This window comes from Gasterosteus aculeatus, chromosome 1 (assembly GCF_964276395.1).
Source record: "Gasterosteus aculeatus chromosome 1, fGasAcu3.hap1.1, whole genome shotgun sequence".
NCBI classification, from domain to species: domain Eukaryota; kingdom Metazoa; phylum Chordata; class Actinopteri; order Perciformes; family Gasterosteidae; genus Gasterosteus; species Gasterosteus aculeatus.
Window position 1 is genome coordinate 10,535,670 of NC_135688.1, and position 25,526 is coordinate 10,561,195.

Below are 25,526 nucleotides of genomic sequence, written 5' to 3' on the forward strand. Positions count from 1 at the left end.
CAATTAGTGCTCTGCTCTCGCAGCCGTCATCAGTTCCACGCTCATCAGTTTACCCACACGGACACGTCTATTGTTTGTGACGACTCTGAACAAAGATGCCGGAGGCGGGTTCCTCTGTGCAGCATCTGCAAACACGTTTACGCGCGCAAACACACACACGCCCAAAAACTAATGATATTTCAGTATTGGCTCAAATACTGTGTAATAGAGCCAGAAATCAAAACAGCTGGCGGGTTCCTTCGTTCCGTTGTACACTGGAGCACGCAAAAACTAAACAGATGTGCTTGAGTTTTGCCTACATCGACCTCTGCGTCCTTTCCTTACAACCCGCCTCCAACCTCCAGCTCCGTACTGAGGCATGGGAGGAGACCTGAAGGGAGGAGAGAAGGACGAGTGAAGCAGGTTGTGCCCTTTGATTAGATGTTGAGGGGCCCTAAGAGCAGAGGAGGGAGGGCTCTTTGAATAGGAGTAGGACATAAACAGAGGGGTGACGTAGGGCTGAAGGTGGTGGTGGGTGGCAATAAGCAGACATAATGTCCTGAGGGGGAGGCCCATTACTGTCTGACAAATACAGCTCCAATCAATACTGATCAATCAGAGTCCACTTACCCTGCAGGCATAATAACCCTTAACCCCCCCCCCCCACAGCTGAGGGCGAGGGGGCGGTGGATGGGGGTCAAGGGGAGTGAGGGTCTATTTTCTAATAGCAAAGTGTCAGCCCTTTAAGTCAGCGGCGTCAGCACAGATTCGCCCGCTTTCCCCAGAAATGTAATTAAACAGGAAGCGAAAACTCCCCATCCGTAGAAGACTTTGGTGCTTTGCACCAATGTGTGCAGGCATCAACACACAAGCACACATTTCCCATTAGCAAAGTAAAAATGGAAGACACTCACTCTGCAACACACAGATTGTTCAAGTTGAATGTGAACCAGTATCATGTGACAGCCTGAGAGGTATTTAGGGTAATGCAATTGAGAACAGCGTTGTTAGATATTTTGTTTCATATGCTCGATTAACCCCGAATACAACGTTGTCGAGCTTTTCCCTCCGAAAATGCACACGACTGCCAAGACGTCAGCTCACTGCTGCAGTCTGCTCGGAAAATCATTTCAAGGGAATCATGCTTCTGTTGCAAGTTGTCATACACACACACGCACACGTACATGGCAACAAACTGTTTAAGGCAAATTGAGCAGCTACGGCAAAACACTGTCTGCATCACCCGCAGAACTTATTGGACCTGCGATTGAGACAGAGGGAGTAGTGTGAAATAATTACATTTTTTTCATTGTTCATTATTTATATTTCCTGCAATCATTTGCACGAAAGCCAGCCAGAAACCTGAATAACTAGTCGACCAAAAGCTAATCGGGCAACGTGGTCAGAAGCTCAACAACAGGAGGAGTACATAGCTGGTCTCACACACACACACACACACACACACACACCTTGAACTGCCACGCTGTTGAATCACCACCTCTGTGACACACAGTCATGTTCTGCACCATTGCTGCTATTCCTGAAGTACTTGTCCCTTAAAACAACCACAGCATGTGTACGACGGCGGATCTGAACAGCTGGTGAAGTCCGCCGGGTCCGATGACACAATGAGACAGACTGCGGAACGAGTTTCGACGGAGGAACCGTGAACACCGGGCTGAAGACAAATGACCTCTGTGGGCTCGGCGAACAGCACACGTGCAAACCCCACTGGACCTCCACGTTGAGCAGAGCTGACCTCAGGCCAGCCGCCCCGAGCCTGTCAGGTGGAAAGTCGATTCGTGTGACTGTGGGGTCTCGCGGCTCTGCTGAATATTTAGTCTCCAAGTCCTGCCGGACAGAATGTTTGTCACACGGCCAGAGCAAAGTTCCTCGCAGCGTCTGTGTACATTGCAGCATGTTTTCAATGCAGTAAGACAACATTTTCGGCACGAATAACTATACGGAGCAAATAAAGGTGTATGTTAGAGATGCTGAACAGTCATCATTACAGTGGAAGTGGAGCCACCACCGGTATGGATTCAGAGAGAGGCGGTGCACGCGGCGTCAGCACCCTCGTTGTGATTCAGATGGGATTACTGTCACAACAGCGATGCATGAATATGAAGGAGTATTCGCTGTGTCAGAAAGAACTCCTCCAGAGTTCAGCCTCCTACTGAAGTTCCTACACGGTGGAAAAGAGCATTGTAGAGTGGGTATTAGACTAATGCGAGCTATGATATCCATACAGCCGTCCTCCAGAATGCATTTTAAATTACTACTTAAACAAGTAGCTGATTTTTAGATATTCACCTTTAAAAGACTGAACACACCTAATAATCATTTTTATTTTGGAGCACTATTCTGCTCAAACTGGATTAGGATGAAGAATTATTCAGACAAATGTCACCATTTCCAATAATACAGTTTTTGACCTATTTTTTTCCTTAACTTTCTCATGAGACTGATAAACAAGCAGTCGCCTCCGTTGTCTCTGATTATTGAGTCTATGTTTGAGTCGTCTCTGCCGGTGTTGAGAGCATGTGCTGCAGGAGAGGGAGGGAACCCTTTGCACAGAGGGGTGGGCCGCCCCATTCACACTCCCACACCGGGAGGTGGGGACCGACACACTTTCATCCCTTTCACATCTCTGCTCCTCTACACGCCTCCCGTGATTCTAGCCATCGCATTTTATTCAAATTGAAACAGAACGGGAGGGAGAGAGAGAGAGAGAGAGAAGGACGTTGGTGTGTTGAGAATAAAGGGCGCTTGCTTCGCTTCCTCACAGGGGGCTCTGTCCTGCTGAAAAGCTTCCTGCTGGAGGTCTTTATTAAGAGGAAATCAGGATGAGTGGGAGTGTTGCATGATGGAAAGCCAGCGGAACACCAAAATTAAACCAGACCCTGTGCTCGTACAGTATCCGTGTGTTCAATCAGCAGCTGATCGATATGAGCAAAGATTTATTCCAAATATTGGATTGGTGATCCATCGATTGCGATGTTCCAGGATTAACTGCCAAAGTAAGAGTGCATAGTTTGCATAATCAGATGCAAATTATCTAGCATATTATCATTATCTTGCAACTACCACAATAATAGGCTTTAATCACCTACTCCTAAAACCGTAAATATGTGGCGGTTGGCTTCCTCAATTATCATTGATTAAGAGACTGCACCCTGCTAAAAATATTCCAATCAGTGCTTCCTCAACACATACATAAACTATAATGTATTTATAAAGGACATTTCTATATTTTAAAAGGAGTAAAGTCCACTGGCTGTGTGCTCTAAATCTGGGCACCATTAGAGGAAAATACAGTGATGAAGTCATATGCAATACACAGAGCTTCTTTCACCAAAAACCACTCGGAAAAAGGAACAGTTTGATCGCCATGCTGGTAATACTGGTTGCCATAGGAACGAGAAGGTGCACCAGCGATAGAGACGGTGCGGTGTAGGCGTTGGGCCGCGGGGCAATCAGGACGCGCACCCTGAAGAGTGCAGCGGTAAATAATAAGACGCAGTAATCCACGCGGAGCCGCATCAGCTGGTCACTTGGCAGTCTGATGTGTGTCGCTGCAGCAGACTGCAGCAAAGCTCTCACACTACACCTGCTCTAAACGCTCCACCTGTGCTCACTCAGCGGGGCTCCCCCCCCCGCCCCCCGGCCCCTCTCCCACTAGATTTCACCTCCCCGTCTGCACCGGGCGACCAACGGTCCGCTCCTCGTCCCTCCGTGGTTTCCGACCGCTTCCCCTTCTCTTCCTCCCTGCGGCCGCGCTCCACATCAAAGCACGTCAGAATATGAGCTCTCAACTCTTCAAAGAGCAGAAAGGGCTCGGGGCTGTGAAAAGTGCCCTCATCGGCAGACTTCCTGCATCTGTTACTTGTTTTTTGTTTCCATGGCCTAATCTGACTGAGCAAATTCCTCGCATTATTCTATAGAGGGCGGCCTGAGACGCCCTGTGTGGCGAATGCACCGGACATGTAGGCAGCTCCAGTCAGCTGGCAGGAGAAGCTTTTCCATTACATCTGCAAAGCTTGAACCTGGTGACAGAATAAGTCTGGAGGATTAGCAGAGGAGTTTAGAGGGTAGTTACTTCAGGACCAGACGTCTACGGGTAAAACCACTACTAAGAACGCTCCTCTAAATGAGAAGGACTTCCTGGTGGGTCCCAGCATTGTCTGGAGATGTTTTCTCAACACACAGCCGTCCTCCGGGCTCCTCAAGCATATCAGATGGCCACCATCTAGATAGTGTAGGCTAGCTACCTGATGCCACTGCAGGAGGGCGGGCTGGATTTATCTGACCGTATCACAAACCGCCAGATGCATTCCTGTGCAGTGAGGCGCACGTTAGACTCAAGAGCAGTCAAACGCTCTATCGAAATCAAACCACTAATTCTTTGATCCAAACCCCGGCAACATTCCCATAGAAGAAAAACACGGCCGAGAAGGAGACACGAAATGCAGGAAAACACTGTTGCACCTGGGTCTCAAATGTTGAAAGAGCTGGTAATGTGTTCAGATCAATAACCATCTTAACAGTTTGAAACCATATAGCAACAGCTTGCGACAAAAAGTTAAAAAATAATATAAATAAATAAAGATAATACTTGACTGACTGCTTACAATGCAAAAACAAATGGAAAAGAGATAATAAGGAAGTCACTCCTGGCCCTGGCCTATCTCTCCATTGTTGTGAGGTGATACTATGTGTGTTTGTGTGTGTGTGTGTGTGTGTATGTACACAGCAATAACAACAGGTCCTCGGGGTGACTTACACCGTCACAGCTGTTGCAGCTCCCACAGAGACGTCTCTGGGGAGAACAGTGGGCCACCGCTGCTCCACGCCGATTAACCCGAGGACATGCACACGGGGACATACACACGGGGACATGCACATGGGGACATTCACACAGGGACATGCATACGGGGACATGAACACGGGGACGTGCACACGGAGCATCAAAGAAAACACACTCGCTCTTGCGCACATTTACACACACGCGCACAGAAGCATGGCTGCTATATTATTATTATTTCATTGTTATTAAGATATTATGGTTTAGTTTGAGTGTAACATTAAATCACTTAATAGCCCTTATCTTCTACGGCATAAAGGTCTTGAGATTCCTTTTTGTGTGTTTTTACTCCTGAATGGTGCGGTGGAGAAATGTTGTATCTAAATAATTAGTTAGCTTTATCTTTTCTAAGATGGTTTAATTGCTTTGACGGTAAAATCTAGCTTGTAGCGGTTTTGTTATTAGGGTTCAAAACCATTCAAATTAAATCCATCCGACTACACCTGTTTGGTATTCTGGCAGTAGGCCAGTAGGTTTTAGGCAAATATATTCATAATCTACTAACATTGCAGCAATAATGTTAATAATACTGAAGCGGTTGCATGAGTATTATACTATGGTACTATAATACATATTGTATTATGTATTATAGCTAATACATAATACATATTGTGTGACAAGAGTTAATACATGCTAATCGTGGCCGACAGAACTGTGTTAATAACTTGTGCTTTGTCGAGGGACAGCTGGGGAAGCGAGCCAGCCAGGGCTTGCTATCAATGACACATGCTTTTATAATTGGGAATTATGTTGGGTTTGTGTTTGCTCCCTTGTCAAGAAGCTGCCAGCTCTGTAGGCGGATCGTGAGTGCAATCAACTACAGTAAATACATCCGTCATCTTCAATCTGTCGCGCACAGCGGTGATTAGCGTTCCCCCTTCGTACTCGCCGCAGCAGGTGCAGTTAGATGACAGGATCCGACATTTATTCCTCCTGCTTCTGAAGACACAGAAGAAGTGGACGGTAGAGACTGATCGGCTAATCAGAAATATCTACCATTTATGTCAAAGGCTTCACCACGTTGGGATTTGATTCCACTAAGTTGAGTTGAATTAGCATCACGAGACACAGTCGACTGGCAGACACACATTTGCAGCTTCTCGGACTTGAGGGTTTCCACTTGGTTGTTTTCCAGGGAGTTAATCGGGATTCTTTAATGCACATTTTGAGTTTGGTTCTGAACCTCAATATCATTTGATCAGAAATGCGAGTGAGGTGTCAATTGTCTTAGTTAACTCTCTGGAAAGCAAAAAAGCAGCCGTTCAAAATGCTGATCTATTCCTTTAAGGACTGATCTATTCTATTCTTTGATGAGATTTTTTAAAACGGCTGTTTTCTTACAGCTGTATTGTGTGAAGACAAATTGAACTCTCACTAACTTATGCAGCTCAGCTTATTTTGACCAAACAAAGAGGATTTTGAGAGAGAGAGAGAGAGAGAGAGAGAGATTATTAAAAACTCAAAAAAAAGGTTTGTGTGGGGGTTTATTTACAGGTAGTTTTCTACAATACGCCTTCATAGAGGAAGCGGGGGCTGAAGTGTGTCGACATGTGTGTGTGTGTGCGTGCGTGCGTGTGTGAGCCGGTGCTGCTGGATATTTTCAAGGTTCTTCCTGTAACGGAATCAGAGCAGTGACAGACTAATGAGGATAAACGATGATGAGGCTTCAGGAATAGAAGGCCTCCAGCGGGGGAGAGGAGACGATGTGGCAAACAGCTGGGTGGGAGTCAGCGCTTTCCTCCGGAAGCTGTACTTTGATAGAAAAGAGCTGGTCTCACCGGCTACAACGTCCATTGAGAGCCGTGGTCACAGCTGTGCAATGAAACATGTTTTAAATAATGATTATGGAGGAAAACTCCCTCCTTCAAAGGGAGGTCAGGGTTAACAGCTCGCGATCCTTGACGTTCACTCCTTCTCCTCTGTGGAAATACTGTGCCGCTGTGGTCTGCCCATGCAAACAGATGTAGTCTCCCTTATCGGGGGGCCGGCCAAGCTGCAGACTTGTAAGTCCATCTCACTACTTCCAGTGACCGGATCGTGGGGAGGTGGGGGTGGGGGGGGGGGGGGGGGGGGTGGTGAAGCGCGGGGTAAGCCTCAATCAAAAAAAAAAAAAATCCTAAAAGCGCATTCCTACACACACCCCGGTAAAAACAGATTATTTAATCAGAACAGGCACAGAGAGGAGCCAGAAGGGGTATTTAAGGCCAAGGAGGATCTGGTAACATTCAAGCATTACTGAAGAAACCCGAAAATACAGACTAACTGTCGTCAATGACGTCATTCCACAAACAGTGAAAAGTGAACCGTCTGTATCGATCTCCGAAGATTAATTAGGGAACTAGCGGCGGTTGAGGGGGTGACGAATTAATAAGAAACGGCAGTGTCCTATTTTCTGAAACCTACTCGGCATGATGCACCCACAATAGCAAAAGAGGGTCAATGGGTGTGTCTGTGTGTGTGTGTGTGTGTGTGTGTGTGGCGGGGTTACAGAGCAGCTAAACAAAGAGGGCCTCTGATACAGACCCTCTCTCCCTCTCTTTTTTTCACCAGGCCGGTTTGATTTCTCCCGCTGAATGGTGCCATTGACAGAAGAGGCGGTTTGAGTCTCATCATGTGAAGACCTCGCGAGCTCCCAGAGGAGACAAACCGGACCGCACAATCTTTTTCCCCTCCGGCTGCTCTCTCTCTCTCTCTCTCTTTAGAGCGAATGACGCACGCGGGCAAACTCCGGGGTTCAGAGTGTGCGCTTGGAAACGAATGCAGTCGCACCTGATAATCAAGATAGTAGCAACAGCGTCATGATTTACGATGGAGCTGAGACCTCTTGGAGCTGAGAGCTTTGGACCGGCGACTGCAGCTGCCTGCGCGCAGCTCTTGTGTAGCTTTGTGGCCTAGATAAGCTCAGCTGGCAGAGAGAGAGAGAGAGTGCGGCAGGGCAGAGAGATAGCGGTCAGAGATAGACATAATAGTGCCCGACAGTTCCTCTGATGTCTGTTAAACGGCGGGCTCCTTTGGGACTTCCTCCGTCCATTATTTACTGCACGATGGTCGTTGGTTAGTGTGGGAAAGGCATTTTGTTTGCTGTAATTCTGTAAAGTGAAAATAATCTCACAGCACGGGGCAGCGGGGAACTCGTGCCGAATTTGGTGATTATCCCGTCCAATTTATCCTCCATAAAACGTTGGACGATAAAGAGAGGAAGCAGATTTACGGGCTGACTTTTAATTGGTGAAGCCTTCTAAATGAAGGGGATCTTGAACTGGATATGCAGTTAAAAGCTTTATATTCTTTCAAACACGCTCCGGTACAAAGTGTACACTCAACCAAAGTTCACCTCTGTTTCAGGAATGTTGTAGTGGGATGTGAGAGCACATGTCGGCAGTCGCCGTGTCACAGTACATACAGTAAAAGGTTAAAAAGAAAAGATGGATCACTTTCCTGCAGGACAACAAGCCTTTGCACACCGATCCCGAAACAAATCACTCCAATCTTTTCCATTATGACATAATATTATGGTAGAATTTCAGAGTATGCTGAAAAAATCTTGTAGAATGACGCTGAGGTGAACAAAGGAGTGCTGGACATTTAGTCACTATAACGTTGTCCCTGGATTGACTAGGCCCTAGTCACAGGAGCCATGTTAGTCCTGGTCTAATGTTACTGACTGGAATTGTTAATTCATGTTTACAGAAGAACAGTGTGAAGTCCAAATGTTTGTAAAAAAGAAAGCAAACAACTCTCACCAACAGAACTCCATCGTACGGTTTGAATAATGACCATAGAGATGATATGAGGAGGGCACCATCGCGGAGGAACAGTAAACGGCTGTAAGGCAAGGTAATCCATGGCGGACATTCTTGATGTCACTCTCGAGTCCTCAGCCAACCTCTCTCTGAGTCTACCTTCAGGCTGATGGCACCCACCAGCACCCAAGTCCTGGGGTGATGCTGCCCCAGACCCTTTCGACCCACCACAGGGACTCTAGACAAAGCAGGCTCAGAGCGGCTGGAGGAAATTAAAAACCCAGCTATTACTCCCCCCCCTCTCTTCTCTAGCATGAAGCCAAATACTAGAGGAGCCAAGTGAAGGCTGCGTATTGGGTTCAAAATCCACTTCTTAAACGTTTTCGCTAAAACCACAAAGACCCTCGTCATGAGAAGAGCAGCTGTGTCTTTGCCATAATCTGTGAATGAGTGATAAGCAACCAACTGTTTACATCCAAAATATTGTATTGGCACAAGTACAAGATCAAAATAAATGACCAATCCTTCTCCATTAACTAATAATTACCAAATAGCCTGAGTCACTTCACTCGCTCCGGAGTCTTCTGTGGTTCGGGTTGCTGAGGCATTTCTGGCCCTTCAGGGGCTTGGAAATGCTTAACAGGATCTACAGACCGGAAACATGGAAAATACGAGGAGGAGGAATGCACGGGGAACCCCAAAAATATGATCCTCTATGTTTTAACACTCTGGCAACTTTCTCAGGCTGATGTTTTGCGCAGGAGGAGGACTTTTTGGGCTATACAAAAATAAAATAATTTGAATTGAATGGGTAAGTCCTCACAGGAGAGGGACTTAAGACACAACTGATCAGCCAATAATGTTGTATAGAACATTTGTTGGCCATCAAAATCAAATTCATATCTTAAATACATAAATATACACTAAAATACTACTACACATGGAGGCGTAATGCAGCTGTGGCGAAAGCACACACAGACCACAGGAAGTGCAATCGATTCTCCTTCCCTCTCCTCAGAGAAGCATTGCTGAATATCTATGAAAGATACGCCCCTGTGGTTCATTGCTGACATAGCTACGAGAGGGTAAACCATCCCGACACAGACCGTGTTAAAATACTCAACAAAGGTCTTCTCTGCCAAAAAGAAAGCAACTTATTTATTCATGTTTGAATCCATGTGTCACCATGCGTGTCGCTTTTGTGGAACGGTTTTATTTAAACACGTTCAAACAGCCCGAACCCGCAACCCCCAAAAACAAAAGGCGCCGGTTGCGAGAACTTGTGGCAAAACAGGAAATACGACTTCATCACAGCAGCATACAAGGAACAGCGAGGAGGACTTGAGCAATCCAGGCCATTGCGTCAGTGCACAACTCCACCAACAAGGAGTACCGATTGGGTTGTTTGGCAGGCACACACACACACACACACACAAACACACACATAACCTCAGGACTTTGTACAACAGAAACTGTAAGAGAGCTTTGCTTTATCGCTGAGTGCTGATCAAAGACTTGAACATCTTTGAAACCACACATTTGTGTGTAAAACAATAAAAAGAAAATGCTATAGGACCAGAGCCCGACCCTACAGGACCACGACTTCCTGTAGACTGTAACTCTCCTTGGCTGGGAGGTCTGCTTAATGAGACAAGCCGGTCTCTTTACGTGCCACATGTGTTGCAGACACACACACACACACACACACACACACACACACACACACACACACACACACACTTGTACCCTACAACCACACCTTTCTTCTCAGGAGTATCGCTGCTTGATCCACCAGGGCTCCTCAGCATCCTCCTTTCCTTATGTCCGTATGTCTTTTCTCACATTGCTTTTTGTGTCACCCTGGCTGCTCTTCTCCACCTGTACATGACTCCTTCCTTTTCTCTCTCTGCCCCCCTGTCAGATGGATGGAGCAAGACAGAGAGAGAGATAAAGAGAGACAAACAGCACAGCGTCCAGTCCTCGCTGGGTGGCCTGCGTCCAAGCGGTTTGTTAACGGCGTGTGGCAAAAAAGGTGCTCACAATGCAAACGAGACGCACTAACGCAACACACACACACACACACACACAGTACAACTGAAGTACATTGGAGCATCTAACGATGCCTCTGCTGCAGCCACCCACTAACAACTTAGTGCTGTGGTTTTGCTCTGATGCTTTTTCATGAGCACGGAGCTGGAGAACGTGGGGAACAGGTGTCGCACGCACTCGGTGGCCCCGGGAGGACGGTTAGCGCCGGAGCCGAGACCTCTGGGAGAAACTCTGTCAAAAAAATGACGCCGACTATTTTAGTTTGTTCTCCAGCCAGTGGCGAGGCACTCGATGAGGTGAATATTGACTGAGGGCTGGCTCGCTTTCCGCACAGGAGCTCAAAGGAGATATACAGTATATATATTTTTGCTTCCAGGCAAAGTTCCACATTTCTTTGTGTGTCATCAAATATGACAACGGATAAAGAGATGATTCAAACATCGATGAGTTGGAACAGGTGTGTGATTTCTGATAAGCTGCTATCGACTTGACTCAGTGAATTGAGTAACGCAGCATTCAAATCCGGGGCAGATGACTCGGCAGATTTATGCTTTGTCGACACAAACTGATGCTGCTTTAAAAAACTCCTCTCTCTGTGGATCTGTATCCTGCAAAGGTCCATGCTGTCATTTTTGTATTCTTTGGGGAGAAGTGGACGAGATCATGGCATGCAAGAAAATACCCATTCAATTCAGTTCTATTTATTTTGTAGAGCCCAAAATCACAAATATGCCTCAGAGCGGCTTAAAACCTAAAAACTATACATTATGTTAATTAGATGAATTAAAACAGACCTTTGGTGCCGTATTAAGCTGCTGGGTTGAGCATAATCATTTTTGTATACAAGACGGGTGGTTCAGTTTTCTCATCTAACCATGTGCAAAAATGCATTTCCCAAAATGTTGAAGTATTTTATTTATATTTTTTACACTGATACACGTCGTTAGGTAGCATTAAGATCACCCGTACCTGTCCACAATCTGTGGTGTATCTCTGTCATCAGGAGGCAGGAATCAGATGTCTTTGTGAGCACTTAGAAGGAGCCCTTGTTTCACTTGGATCCCAGATGGTTCAGAGTTTGAGTGCCGTTCTAGGCCAGGTCGGATCGTGACATATAGACTCAGAGTAGGCCAACATCCCACCAATTCAGGAGGTTCCTTTTGGAAAGTACTTTTACTCCTAGTTTCGAACCTTTATTTAACATGCTACCTAACACACAATACTAACCGTTTAGCCTATAAAGAAGTCCAAGATTCCATGGCATTGATTTGGTCAAATTAGCTAATTCAAGCTCAAATCATGACACTGACCTTTGACATTATGCTTTTTTTGTTTTACCCTACAACAGCACAGAGCACTACTGCTCATTTCAGCAGAGAGAATGTTGTCTCTAGGGGACAACGATTCTTTAATGAGATGCTAATAAGTCTTCATGGCTGCCCGAGCTCATCACGGCTTTTATGCAGCGTTGGACTACGTGCCAACGGACTGACGCTGGCTTTTTAAGTGGGGTTCTGCAACGGTTCAGTTGCTTGGCCGTGGCCAAAACTTGGATACAAAAACCCAAACAGAGACCCTTTTAGGTCACATCCCTCATTGTGTCTCATCGGTGTGCTTCTTAAGCAACTATTTGATACACTGCATAAAAAGCCCAATTTGTTCGGCACCAGCCCCTGTGCCCCCCCCCCCCCCTCCCCTCCACACACCGCTCTTTGGACAGCTCTCCCTTTCAGCGCTCGAATCAGCCTTTGTTAATTATAAATCTCACCCTCTCCTCTTCCCTTGGAGGGGTAGGGAGGGTGAAAGCGGCCAGAGTGAACACATGAGATGAAAAGGGATATCAGGAGAGGTCTGAGAGGCCGAGGGAGGTGAGTCCGAATGATTAGGTGGACGATCGTCAAATTACGGATACGAGAGGGAACGCGGAGGGGAGAGGGTTTGTTTGGGGGGGAAGAGGTATAAAAGTAAGGACCGGGTGTAGCTACTGAGGGAGCGTGGCTGACCCTGATTCTGCTATGACTCGACGCTGGTAGAAGGGGGGGGGGGGCAGACGTAAACCTACAGTGACAGGACCGTCGCTGCTCCAACAACGCAGCCCCCACCACTGAATCAGCCTTCGCTTGTTTCCCCGCTTCCCTTCCTCTCAGATTCCTCCTCCATCTCTCCGCCCTTCCACTTGGGACAAAAGAGAGGGCGACTTGTCCAAACGTCGAGTGGATACCTGCTGCGCCGTGCGCGTCCGACGCGGGCAAGTAAACCGATCCACAACTCGTAAAAATTCAGCCACACTAAAAGCCTTGTGCGCAGTTTGGCTTCGCTGATGTTGTGGTCTGCATTTCTCAGCGCAACCCGTCCGTGCATTCGGAATAGGGAGGGAGAGGCCGCGCACATGAAGAATGCAAGGAACGTGGCGTTATGAGCCCGTTTCATTGGGAGCCCGCCGCAATGGGGTGGGTGGGGGGGGGGGTCGAGAACAGCCACGCGATGCTGGATGTGAACTGGGAGAAGACTGACTTAAACTGGACTGTAGTCCAGAGGCCCGGCCAGCACAAACTGGTCTGGGAAGGGGGAGTGTGGTCTGGGGGAGGGGGAGGGGAAAAGCAAACCCGCCTGGCTAGCTGCGAGCGCTAGAAGAGCTCACTTCAAACCACAACAGGCTACTTCACTGGTGTGTTTCTGACCAAGGGACTGCCCGACAAAACACACGCACACCTCCAGGTGCACAGATCCACACCCACATGGATCCACTTATAAGACAAAACCAATGTCATGGTGGTATAAATGATCATGAACTGTGAAAGGAGGCTGGAACAAACTCTCACACACATATAGAATATTTCTAGGCCACGGGACAAGAGAGCAGCCACGAGCAACAAACTATCAGCTCACTCTGGGAAGAGGATTAAAAGCTCTAAGCTCACCGTTTTGGCAGGAGACCCTGAGATGGTGTGCTAAGTGGGTTAAAGCACACCCCGAGTCTCGTAATCGCTCCGGCCTCCCCCGCCTCCCGCTCCTTCAATCCGTCTGCCAGCAGCAGCTGAGGGGAGCAATTTAAAGTCCCGCCGAATAATTGGAGTTGCCGAGGTAGAGGGAGTTGGATTGGAATGGCAATACGGAGACAAAAAGAAGTGCACACGCAACTTCTTCTGGACACATTCGAAATGCCCAGGGACCCTTTTTACAAGCGTCTGCAGCTCTTCCTCTCACACCTACTGTAAGATGTGATCTCCCCCCCCCCCCGTTCCCCAGGATCTCCCTGTGAGGGCCGATCCTTGCTGTCGGTAGAGCAAGCTACAACTTTTTATGGATCTGTGTTCATGCATTTTGAGCCTCGCAGGGTCGCTAGTCAACACAAGCCTGCACACGCACCCCACCACCCCCCCATTTCTCACACCACATCCCTATCCAGACAATGGGGTAACATGAGCGCATGGTGAAACTGTAGAGCTGCTCGGTGCCAGAGCCCAGAGAGACCAGACGCTGTTTGCCTGCGGGACTTTGACTAGCGAGAGCAAACAGAGAGCAGTACAGTCGGCCCGCTGAGACCGAGCTGAGACACAAGGGCCGCAACAAAGTGCTGTACAAACCGAGAGACCCGAGAGGAAAAGATAAACAAAGAATGAGGGGGGGGGGAGCAAATAGCACCAGTAAAGTAAATCTCACATGCTGTATATTTGCTGAAATGCAGGCACACAAAACGCAGAAGACGGGCGTCACAGACGGGGGCCTTGGTTCGGCGCGCCGCGGTACCTTCTCTCTTCTTGTTTGACATACTTCTACATTAAAAGAGGATTCTGACGTTTATGAGGGGCTCCTAAGCGCTCGGCACAAAAATGTGAGAGAACAATTCATCCCCGTCCATCTGTGAGTAACAGGCACATTCAAAACTAAAAAAGGTTTTAATCCATCTCCACCAGTCGCAGTGGTCCCTAAAGAAATTTGTCTTACACAATATGAATGAAATAGCACTGCGTTTGCCAGAATATCGATATGTCCAAAGTAAAAGCAATAAGCCCACTCCTTCCCCCTCACCTCTACTCAATGTATACTGCAGGTTAGGATCACTCAAGGAATCGCTAGTTGGATATCTCACTCTAAACGTTTCTTACATTGAATCCATTTGGTGCTTTTCATCCCACCATTCAAACCCAACCGGCTGCTTTAACTCACGCAGATAAACTGCCACAAAATGAGGGGCAGGTGGTGAACGCAGCCTATTCAGAAGATATTCTAAACCAGGGTTTGTCTCCACTGAAAGAGGATTACTGGCTAAAGGTGTGGCTCCTTTTAACTCGCAGTAACATTGCTTGCGCATGCGTGTACTGTGTGTGTGTGTGTGTGTGTGTGTGTGTGTGTGTGTCCTAACTGGCCAACATGAACACACCATTATGAACCCAGGATGGGGCTGAAGCTCTTTCAGCACCTCCCCTTCAGAATGCAGAGGTAAGCCTGGACTCACTTTAAAGCCTGCATGTGGTTCCAGTGGCGCAGAAGCAGCAATAATTCACGGGCGCTCGTTGGATTGAGGTTGGAGCATCAATCACACGCGGGAGAGGAGGCTGAAGTTTGGCACGTCAGGAGAGATCTCAGAACTATCCCTGGCATCTGACCGGACGGCAGCATCTCAGATGTGGAATTTGGCCGGTAATAACAGCAGAGCAGGAAGGTGTGTCTGTTATTATTGTTGAGGCTGCTTGGAACAATCTCCAGCGCAGAAAGCGTATCGCCACATTGAGTAGCAGCGGCTACATGAGCGGAGGTCCGTGCGCCGGTTCCCAAACTAGGCTGAATCCCGTCAGAATGCGGCTCTCCTCTTTCCTGTGTTTGGTTTTTGAAGTGTGACGTGAGTCCAGGGTGTGGTTCTAAAGCCGTGCGTGTGCACACACACACACACACACACAGAGCTACACTGGCCTTGTTGTTTTCCAAGCGCACACAGCTTGACTAATGACAAAAAAAAGGGTGAGAGGAAGGTTTGTAAAAAGGTAGAATTTGACATTTGAGGGAAAAACACAACTTTCTTGCCCCCTTATGTAGGTGGATTAACTTCCGAATTTCGGCACATAACCCTCAGATAAAACCACCAGTTGCTCTTTTAACAGTTTGGGTTTAGTGCAGATCCACCGAGCGAGAGGTTAGTTGTCGAGCTTTATAGGTGATGGCAGATGGGTTTCCTAAGCCATGGACAAAACCAGGTGTCTCCCTTAAGTTCATATTTAACACACCAACAACAATAAGCGAATAAGTCCATTTCCCAAAATGCAGATCCCCACGTTTCTGTCAGATTCAGACGTGGGAACCACTGGAAAAGCAAAGCCCTCTGGGGACAACCGTGCATGTAAAACCCAGTGTGTAAATGCTAGTAGGAGCAGAGACGGAGGGGGGAGGGGAGGGCGTCTGCAGTAGTTTTATGTCCGAAATGTGCTTAATGGGTGCAGCCATGTATGAGCTGAGGTGTTTGGGCTGCGAGCAGAGACAGGAGTTCACAAGGTTGCCTGAGTGCACGTCTGAGGCGGAGGGAGGGGAGGCGGTGTGGCTGGGTGAGCGCCTTCGGGCAACAAAGTGGGTCAAGCAAGTTTCACCCAGGGGCGGGAAGATAGCAGTGACCTTCAGTGCACACGCACAAACACACAGAAAACACAGACACGTGCATGATGTCACCTGGTAGCTGCAGCACAGACACAAAATGTCCACTGTCACCTCTTGTTCTAAATCTATGTGTGTTGCATCTCAAACATTCTGATCCCAGCGAGAGGAGATCCGTTCCACAACCTCTCCAGAGGTTGTATCACATCCACACACTTTTAAGCGTCACTCCCTTCCGCTTTGTTCTGCTCTCAGTCTCTGTCCTTTTTGGTTATCTTCTCAGGTGGAGTCTGGCCTCACACACTGGACCAGGCGGTGGTCTAATCGGAGCTCGGCAGTCACAGGTCACGGGGGGAAAGGGAGAGGGAGGGAGGCGGGAGGACAAATTAAGGAGGGGAAAGAGGAGATGGAAGCACATGGGCTGGCTTTCTTGTAGCAACAGGCCTCCCTTTTAGCCTCTCCTTGTCTGTGTGCTCCCAGCCAGCCCCCCCTGCCAAGTCCTGTCTCTCCCTCGTCCGTCTCCTCCTCTCCCACGATGATAACAGGCCGTTGTGTGCAGAGACACCCAAACTACTTTCCCTTCCCTCCCTGGCCTCCTCTTGTGGGACGCTCAACAGAGCCGTCACTGCTGCGCACACGCGTAACACAAAGCACCGAGGAACCGTCCGGCTTCATTGTGCCACTCGGCTTGACCCGGCTCACTTTTTGCGTCGCCTGGTCAGGTCCTTCTCCATATTTCGATTCCCACTGCAGATGGCATCCCCTCCGTGTCTCGGCTGACAGCCATAGTGTTAGAGATTTCCATTGGCATCGTCCTCAACGCCGCACTCGCTGGAGCCTTTCATTGGCAGTCAAACGACGTCCGCACTTTATCCTCCGCGGTGTGCGGTCACTAATGACCATTGAAAAATGGCGGGTTTGTGCAGGACGCCCTGTGTCAGCAGTATTTCAGCGCCACCCACTCGTATTGGCACAGCTTGCGGAAGGCGGTGACAAAGAAAATACATACATTTAGCTGAACGTAACAACAAAAAAGGGAGTTGAGTCGAGCAGCTGGACCGGAACACGGAATGGCCGGTTTATTTAAATAGCACACTTCTGCAACAAGGCCGCTCCGAAAGCTTTACATTAGACAACAAATGCACCATAACAAAGAGAGCAAAGCCTTAATCCTGAGAACTGGTGCTTTTGAAAGGAGTAGAATAGTATTTACCATGAACAAGAGTCCCCCACCACTTACAGCGGTGCAGTTAGTGTACGTTCTGAAAGCATCTGTGCAGAGTGGAGTCAAAGAGCTGAAGAATTACAATTGCAAGTGTTTCAAAGGATGGCATCAGAAGGGATAATTAGAATTTAATCAAGCACTTAAATAAACAGCACTGCAAGGCATTCAAGTTCCCACCTGTAGTAGCACAGGAGAGACTTTTGCTCGGACTCGGCATTAAAAGAGGAGATAAAAATGTGTACAGTACACACCACTTTTTGCACCTCGGTTTGATATCTCGATGCTTTGTGTGACTAAAGAAATGCATATAGTTATTACTAACATAGTGTAGTGGATGGACTCAACATCTTAGCATTGGTATAAGATGGAGCAAAGATTCTGACAGGTTGATCTGTAGTTATTAAGCCCCCCCACACCAGAAAGAAGCTGCTGTGTCCACACTGTTTCTCTGTAATCCCCTTGTGTCCCACTCATAGAGCTGATTCGACATATTGCCCGGTCTCATCGACAGGGCAAACACATTAGCGCACCATACCCTCGATGTGCAGAGCGGGCCAAATTGACTTGTGTGGAAATGGCTCCCATCCCAGTATCAAATCTCATTTGGAAATGAAGAGGAAACAAATGCACATTTGGATACAGTGACATAAGAACTGGGCCAAGTGGCATTCCTGGAATGAACAACTTATACTCAATTAGCATTAAAACAATGGCTCCTCAGTCAGAGTCATAACCCGAGATCAGAGCGGTGAAGAGGCAGAGGGACACGGTGTGTGTGTGTGTGTGTGTCTCTCTGAAAGGCTGCATGCATGCTTCGCTGCACACACGTACACTAAAGTAGGGAAAATAAAAAAGAAAGCTGACTTTGGATGTTGTTTCAGAAAACATTCTACAATGAGATAAGGGAAAATAAAAAGCGCAAACACATCTTTGAAACTCACCCACACAGACACATAACCCCACACACACACACACACACACGCACACACACACACAGGATTGTGTGCGTGTTTGGCTGTTTGCGTATCAAACAGACGAGCAGGTCGCTTAAAGCAAAACACCCCGAGGGGGAAACATGCAAATCCATCCAGCAGTTTCCTGATGGTGTTTGGTGCTACGCCCATTCTCCAACCGTTTTCTTTTTTCTCTAACAGCAGTTGGACGTGAGCCAATGCTCGGCGATCCCAACAACGACCAGGCAAAGACAAAAATCCCAGATTTCAGCTGCATGCCAGACACAAATTGTGTGAAACATTCTTCTGAGCTAAGAAGGAATGTTTTTACTCGCGTCCTGTGAACGGGTCATTTGTCCTTGTGACTGATCTCTACGGGTTACGGCCGCTCTCTCTCTCCCCTCTATGACGATGCTCTGATTCATAGCGACACTCATCTCCACCAGACATTTGCATCCTCCTCCGGTACGCATACTCACTTCCTGCTGCACAGAGAGCCAGAAGGAGCAGAGAGGACAGCGAGCACCTCCAAATAAAACACAGATGGAATTTCTCATGAGGCGTCAGGGGGCTAGAAAGAGGCTTTTATTTTTCTACAGAAGGGATCTAAAATGTGGTAACACGTGTACATGCACACACACGCACACGCACACACACCTCTGACGATGAAGAATTGACTCATTGTTCAGATACCGTGGGCTGGGTCATTAAAATCTTTGTTGATACAGTGATTCAGGCCTTTCGTGACTGAAATGAAGGGCTTTTAAACTTTCTCATTCACATTAACATTCTTGATCATTGATTTCGAACATTCCCTTATTCAAAGATAAAATAAATATCAGTTGAAAAACAACCTTATCTTTGATCAGCGCATAGTAGGTGGAGTGAAATGGCTCGCTGATGGCTGCCTCCCTCACTTCAGTGAGCGCCTTTTCGCCTTTACAGGTCCTGCATGTGTGCAGTTATGTTCCTTGGTACGATTTAGAGTGAGAACAATAACTCTATTGTTACAAATGAATCATTTTAGGATGTTATCTTGGGCTCTGAAATGATCACAGAGAAGAGGTACGTCTAACTAATTTCAGTCATTAGATAGAAAATGAATAATCAGATGAACGGATCATTAAACAATAATTACATGTAGACTTACTGTGATCCTGTGGTCACATGGTCAATGGAACATGTAAATTAGGGAAGCAATTGATAATGGTTATCAATTCGTTTGGCAATTGTTTTTCATTATAATATAGTAATAGTTCTGTCTGCCCATTTTTAAGTCTCGTTTTATACAACTAATGTCCAAAAATCCAACTATATTTAGATCACAGTCATGGATGAAAAGGAAACAAAAAACTAATTCCCACACTCCCACAGAGTATTTTCCTTGAGAGCAATTACTGAAGTGATAATCCACTATAACTATATTAGTTTTAGAGTGAATAGCAGTGTAGTGAGCTCATGCCTTGACAGTTGTGTGATGGTCCAGCTTGTGTGTGTAGGGAACACAAGGTTAATTCAGTCCTCCTCACTCCATTAAAAGCAGATGGAGACACAATCAGCTGTTTCTGTATCCCGCCAAGCAGGATTTCCTCTTTCCAGAACATTTCTGCTATGCTGATGTGTGACAGAGCTCTTTGTGAATACACGCACACACATCATATATATACAAACACACACACCCTGTCAACCATGCTTTTGAAGCCTCAGTTAGGGACGATAAGAAGCGGGTTTAACGACATGCTTTCTGCTATGAAAAAGCAGACAATCTCCCAAGAAACAAGAAGTCAAAGGAATGAAAGGCAATAAAGACATTTCAGAGAGGAGTCTGCTGCCCTTCTTAGCTGCATGGAAATCCATTTCAACGGCTGCGTCTCCGTTCTTCGCAAACCCTCTACAACAGAGCCCTGTCCCTGGAGATCAAATGCATAATTTGTGCTCCGATCATCTACTGTCTCTCACAGCAGAGCACTGAAACTCCATTTAACATCAGCCCTCCTTTGAAAGAAGAACATAGGCTGGAGAGACACACTATGGCAGATAACAGCTATGGTACACAGACGACCCATTCAGTACTGCTCACAGACCAAGCCGGCCTGCAGCCAGTTATCGCAGCGCTTCGTCCCTCTTACGGCCTTGGACGCGGTGTGAGAACTGAGATAGAACCCAAACACTCGCGTCTGTTCTGCTGTGAAAATCTTTACCTTCGCCTCTATTTCAGTAAACAAAGATTAAAGTGTTAACTCATCACCCGACAGTGGAGGGCTCTTTGTTAAGTGAGCGGCCATTGGTAAATCTGAATGACCTCCACTTGAAGGGACTGAATGGAGAGTCTGCATAAATCAGTCTTTATGTAGAGCACTAGTAAACCCCTGACAGAAGGTTAGTGCTCCGTCCAATGAGCCCGCCACGTACAGTGAGGCATTCCCTCGCACCCGCTCCCTCCACTGACCAGGGAGACACAAGACCGACCTGTGGCAAGAAAGGCCTCCCCAACATCTGTGTTTATACTCTGGGTGAAGCTAGCAGGCTATATTTACCCCGGTTAAACATGTCCAGGGCAGAGAGGAACACAAAGATGTAGCCTGAGACACCTACTTGGGTCTCCGAGCCTTTGTAAAAAGATAGAAACTGCACTATTATGCGGAGGAAGCGCATTTGAAGACATTTACTCACGAAGCTGTGATTTGTCTGATTCATCATCTTCCCTGAGAAGAAGACACAGATTGGTAAACAACACCTTGAGGGTATCTGACCTCTGCGGGAGTGAGAAGAAAAAAACGGAGGCTCTGTAGATCAACTGCCTACCTAGCAAATGCCTTATGGCTGCACAGGGCATACAGCACTTACTCATTTCAGGAAACATTGGTGTGCTCCTCTCTGTGTAAATCTCTGACCTGTCTGACCTGACACGGTCATGCACGCTGACTTATGGATAAGACCCTCAGGAGAGGCCCATGCATCAAAGGCAGGGGACAGGGGCGGGTTTCTCTGCATTACAGCTGGTGGTCTGATGCTATTTCGTCTTAAACTGTAACACCTGCGCTCTGACTAATACGCGAATGGTGCAGGGCTACCGGGCTTTGTTCCAGTCACCATAGACTATATGGGACACGGGTAGGATTGTTACAATACAGGCTGTTTTAATGTCTTGCTCCATATGTTATTGATTGTTCCAGGGTAAATCGATGTTGGTATTGATGCCTTCCTGTTGCACGTGGCGAGTGTGATATGTGACTAGTTGCAGACCTGCAGCCACTCTCTATTTAAGGTGGCTCCTGGTTTTCACAAACTGTTTGCCTGATGGAGGTCCACTGGAAGTGGAATAAATCTATATTTGCAAGTTAGACAGTAATATATATATATATATATTATATATATATATATATATATATAAATACACACACACACACACACACACACACACACACACGGTATAGAGATGTCTGTCCCTGTTGATGCACCTGTTGCACATTCAGGTTCGCAGAGACATTTTCCATGTTTTTGAGGCCGTTCCTGTTCACACAGACTCTGTAGCGCTATATTGGTAACATCTGAACCTCATAATTACACAGATCTCCACTACATGACAGAATTATCAAATCCAATTTCATTTTCTCTCCCACACAGTGCACTCTCTTCTCTCCACGGTTTCTGAGCCGCTGTCTCTCAGTCTCTTTCCACTGGATAACATTTTGTTTGCTTTGGAAATATGATATAGTGTTATGTTACGTTTCATTTTCATTTACCTTGGGACTATTTTAATTGATTTTATTTTCACAATTTAAAAAGTAATGCATTTGTTACTTACGTAAAACGCTTTTAAATAGCCTCCTGGATTTGTCTGTAATGTAGGTTTATTTTACAAACAAACTTGTGTTGGTTATATATTGTTTTTACTCTAGTGACTAGAGTTTCACACACGTACCCCTTGTACAGAATGACTACAGTCTAGTCATTCTGTACAAGGGGTACGTGTGTGAATTGAGTTGTATTCCTAAATAAATCGAATTGACAACATACACTTAAGTATTGTGTGGCAGGTTTAAGGAGGGCTTGGTCATCTCTGGGATATTTTTTGTCTGTGGTTATAATTTATTATCAATTAAATACAAGAAAATACAATAAAACAGAAACTTTAAATAAATTGTCAACACACTTTCACCACAGTTAATCGGTGTCCTGTGGCTGTGATGCCAGGTGTGATGACACGTGGCGGTGAGCCACTCAGATTAACTGCTGACACGGGATGAACTGCGTGTGTGTCACGGTGGTTTAAAAGGCAGAAATGGGGTATAAACCATCACGCGAGGAGAGCTGTTTGAAATAAACCCCAATGGCTGAAATCCATCAGCCTAAGTTAAAAACAACACTACGGTTTAAGTCTCCTGAAAACACGCACACACACACGCATGCAGCTGTGCATGCTGAAACCGATCGTATCAGCTGATCGGTTTCAGGGTAACCTGAGATGTTTAGCTTATGGTTCATGATTGTGATGGCTATTGTTTCACTGAGTATGTCTGTGTGTGTTCTTCCGCATACCGTGAAAACACACAACTTGTTCCTTTCTTTTAACAATTACTTAACTAAGACGCCTCTGAGGATTAAACCTGGCAAGAGGCTTTTCGTTAATGTGAGGAACAGTGAACTTCAACCAGAGCTGGTGCCACAACTAAAACCAACAACCGATGAGTCACCTCCCCGCAGATACGGCACGGTGATTCAACTCCATGATTGCAGGCGGAATATCTCAGTGGTCCACATTCAGCTCGCTTTGAAGACGGGCTCCTTTGTTCCCACAGCGGTTTGCAATGAAACACCCATATAAGTAGTACAAAATATGAGATGTTCCTCCAGATAAAAGACTGTGAGCAATTGATATTTGGCGCGCAGTGGAGCCAGCTGACACCCGACCGCTGGAGGTGCTTTACAACTACGTGACGTGAGCCGATAGCCGTGACGCGAGCGTGGATTAGCATTGACAAAGTGCTATTAGAAATACCAAAACCAACATGCGTATACGGATATTATGGACAAAAACTGTGTAGCAATGGTAGCAAAACATACTCTGGAGACAAATGATAAGGTATGAGCCATATTCATTAAACTCAACGCGCTTTAAAACTACGTCTCATTCACACCCATCAAAACGCTACTGGCAGGATACCAGCGGGAAAGCCTGAGCATCCGGGGGGCAATTTGGGGTTAAGTGCCTTGCGCAAGGACACATTGCCAGGTCCTGGAGGCGCTAGGGGATCCAACCGCTAACCAGTAGCTCACATGCACCAACAAGCACTGACATGCACTAAAAGCAAGCACAGCCAACCCAGCTAAGTAAACAAAGAAGGGTGAAGCTCTGCAAACAATACACAGACAGGAAGGAGGACTTTATTCTCAGCTGGTTCGTTGCGAATGTTAAATACAGCTCCTTTCATTACAAAGATCGTTTTACATTGTCATTTCAAGGGCTCCGTTATTGTTGGCCATTTGCCTCGGCACTGACGGCGACGTGCAAAAAAAAGGCGTATTACAAAGTAACTATTGCAACATCCCGCCTAACTGCATCAAGTGAATGTAAGGAGTTTAACTATGACATGTATGATAATTGCATTTGAAAATGATAGCTTCAATGAATCTTCACGATAGTCTGAACTTGTCTGCAGGTTTATAGCAGGTTTATCTGCCTTATAGCTTGGAAGTCAAAGCCTCCCGTTTTCTGTACATCCATTAATAAACTGCTTGCAGGGACATGTTGCAGCTGCTGCCACCACACCAGTGTAATAAATCACACGTAAGTACAGGCGTCCTGCAATTTATGGAATATTTCACTTTGCCAGACCGGTAGTGAGGGAGCCACAAAGTACGGCGGGAACAAAGGAGCGTATAAAGTAAGCGGGATACAACAGTGGAGGTCGGGAGCAATAAGAAGGCCTTACGGACCCATTCAAACTCTAAAATCTCACAAGAGAGCACACAGTGATCCAAGTGTCATTACAGACATTAAACTGTCATCTAAAACTGATAAGAGCGCAGGTCATGAAAGAAAACACGTCTGCTTAGATTTTTCTCATATATTGTTGATCATTTCAAGCAAACATTCTGAAAGTTTCTTCCTGTAAACTATGAACGCAGAGCTTTACCCACACTGCTGCGATCCGCTGCCTTGCCTTTCATCAGAGGAAATTGGATTGACAATATGGATTCTCTTTTCATTATTATTCAACATTAACGTCACAGTTATGAGCTGAATCCGAAAATGACGCTGGGATAACCGGGGTGTTAGAGCATCATCCTTAGACCCCCCCCCACCCCCCGAAATGATTATTCCATCAGTTCCAGAAAGGAGGCAAACCAGAGTAAACGTTGCACAGAATATGTGCAGTGCTGCCACGCTCTGCTGCTCCTCCACGACAGATCCATCATGCTGATTCTCGACGTGTCATTTCCTGAGGGGGAATACAGCAGCAACAAGGGGAAGGGGGGGGGGGGGGGGGGGGGGGGGGCTCTATGAAAGGAAGACGACACGCCGAGGCATCATCACCTCTCCATTCTGCATGCACGCTCGACTGCACGCGCACGCACCTTCCACTGTGCACACGTCTTTTGACATCTGAACAAAGTCTGCGTGTTCAACCACGATCAGCTGTCTTTTATGACCACGTTTAAAACATTAAATCAGTGGCATTTATGACTACTGCAACGCTCCTAGAAACAGGAACACATACGTCGCCCATAGAGTGCACACGGGAAGGTGTAACCCCACAGACGAGCACATCCCGCGACGAACCTCCAGCCAAGACAACTTCCGACTGCAGCCCAACTACTCAACATTCAAAGCCCGTCCAGACTAAATAGCCGGATGGCTCTGTTGCGCCCAAACAAAGCTTCCATTGTCTGGAACTTGTAGTCTTAACGTTTTCTCTTGGCCCTCAAAACTGTGATTAACTCAGGTGGCGAAGAACTACAAATGCGAACTCCGCACGGCGCCGTGCGCATGCGCACCGGCGCCCGAACCTATCGGGGAGGTTGTGGAATATCTATTAGTTGGGGTTAATGAATTGTTGCGGGTAAGCGGCGCGTCTGCGGCCCCGGCGTCCGCTGCGTTGAGCGGCTGGAGGTCGAAGTGA

General features: G+C 46.9%; 1 protein-coding gene across 5 annotated transcripts in view; it reads right to left on the minus strand.

Moving 5' to 3' along the window:
- The window catches only part of sipa1l3 (signal-induced proliferation-associated 1 like 3), a 54,511-nt gene that overhangs the window by 28,587 nt on the left and 398 nt on the right, over positions 1-25,526 (minus strand). The gene's annotated exons all lie outside the window — the stretch shown is intronic.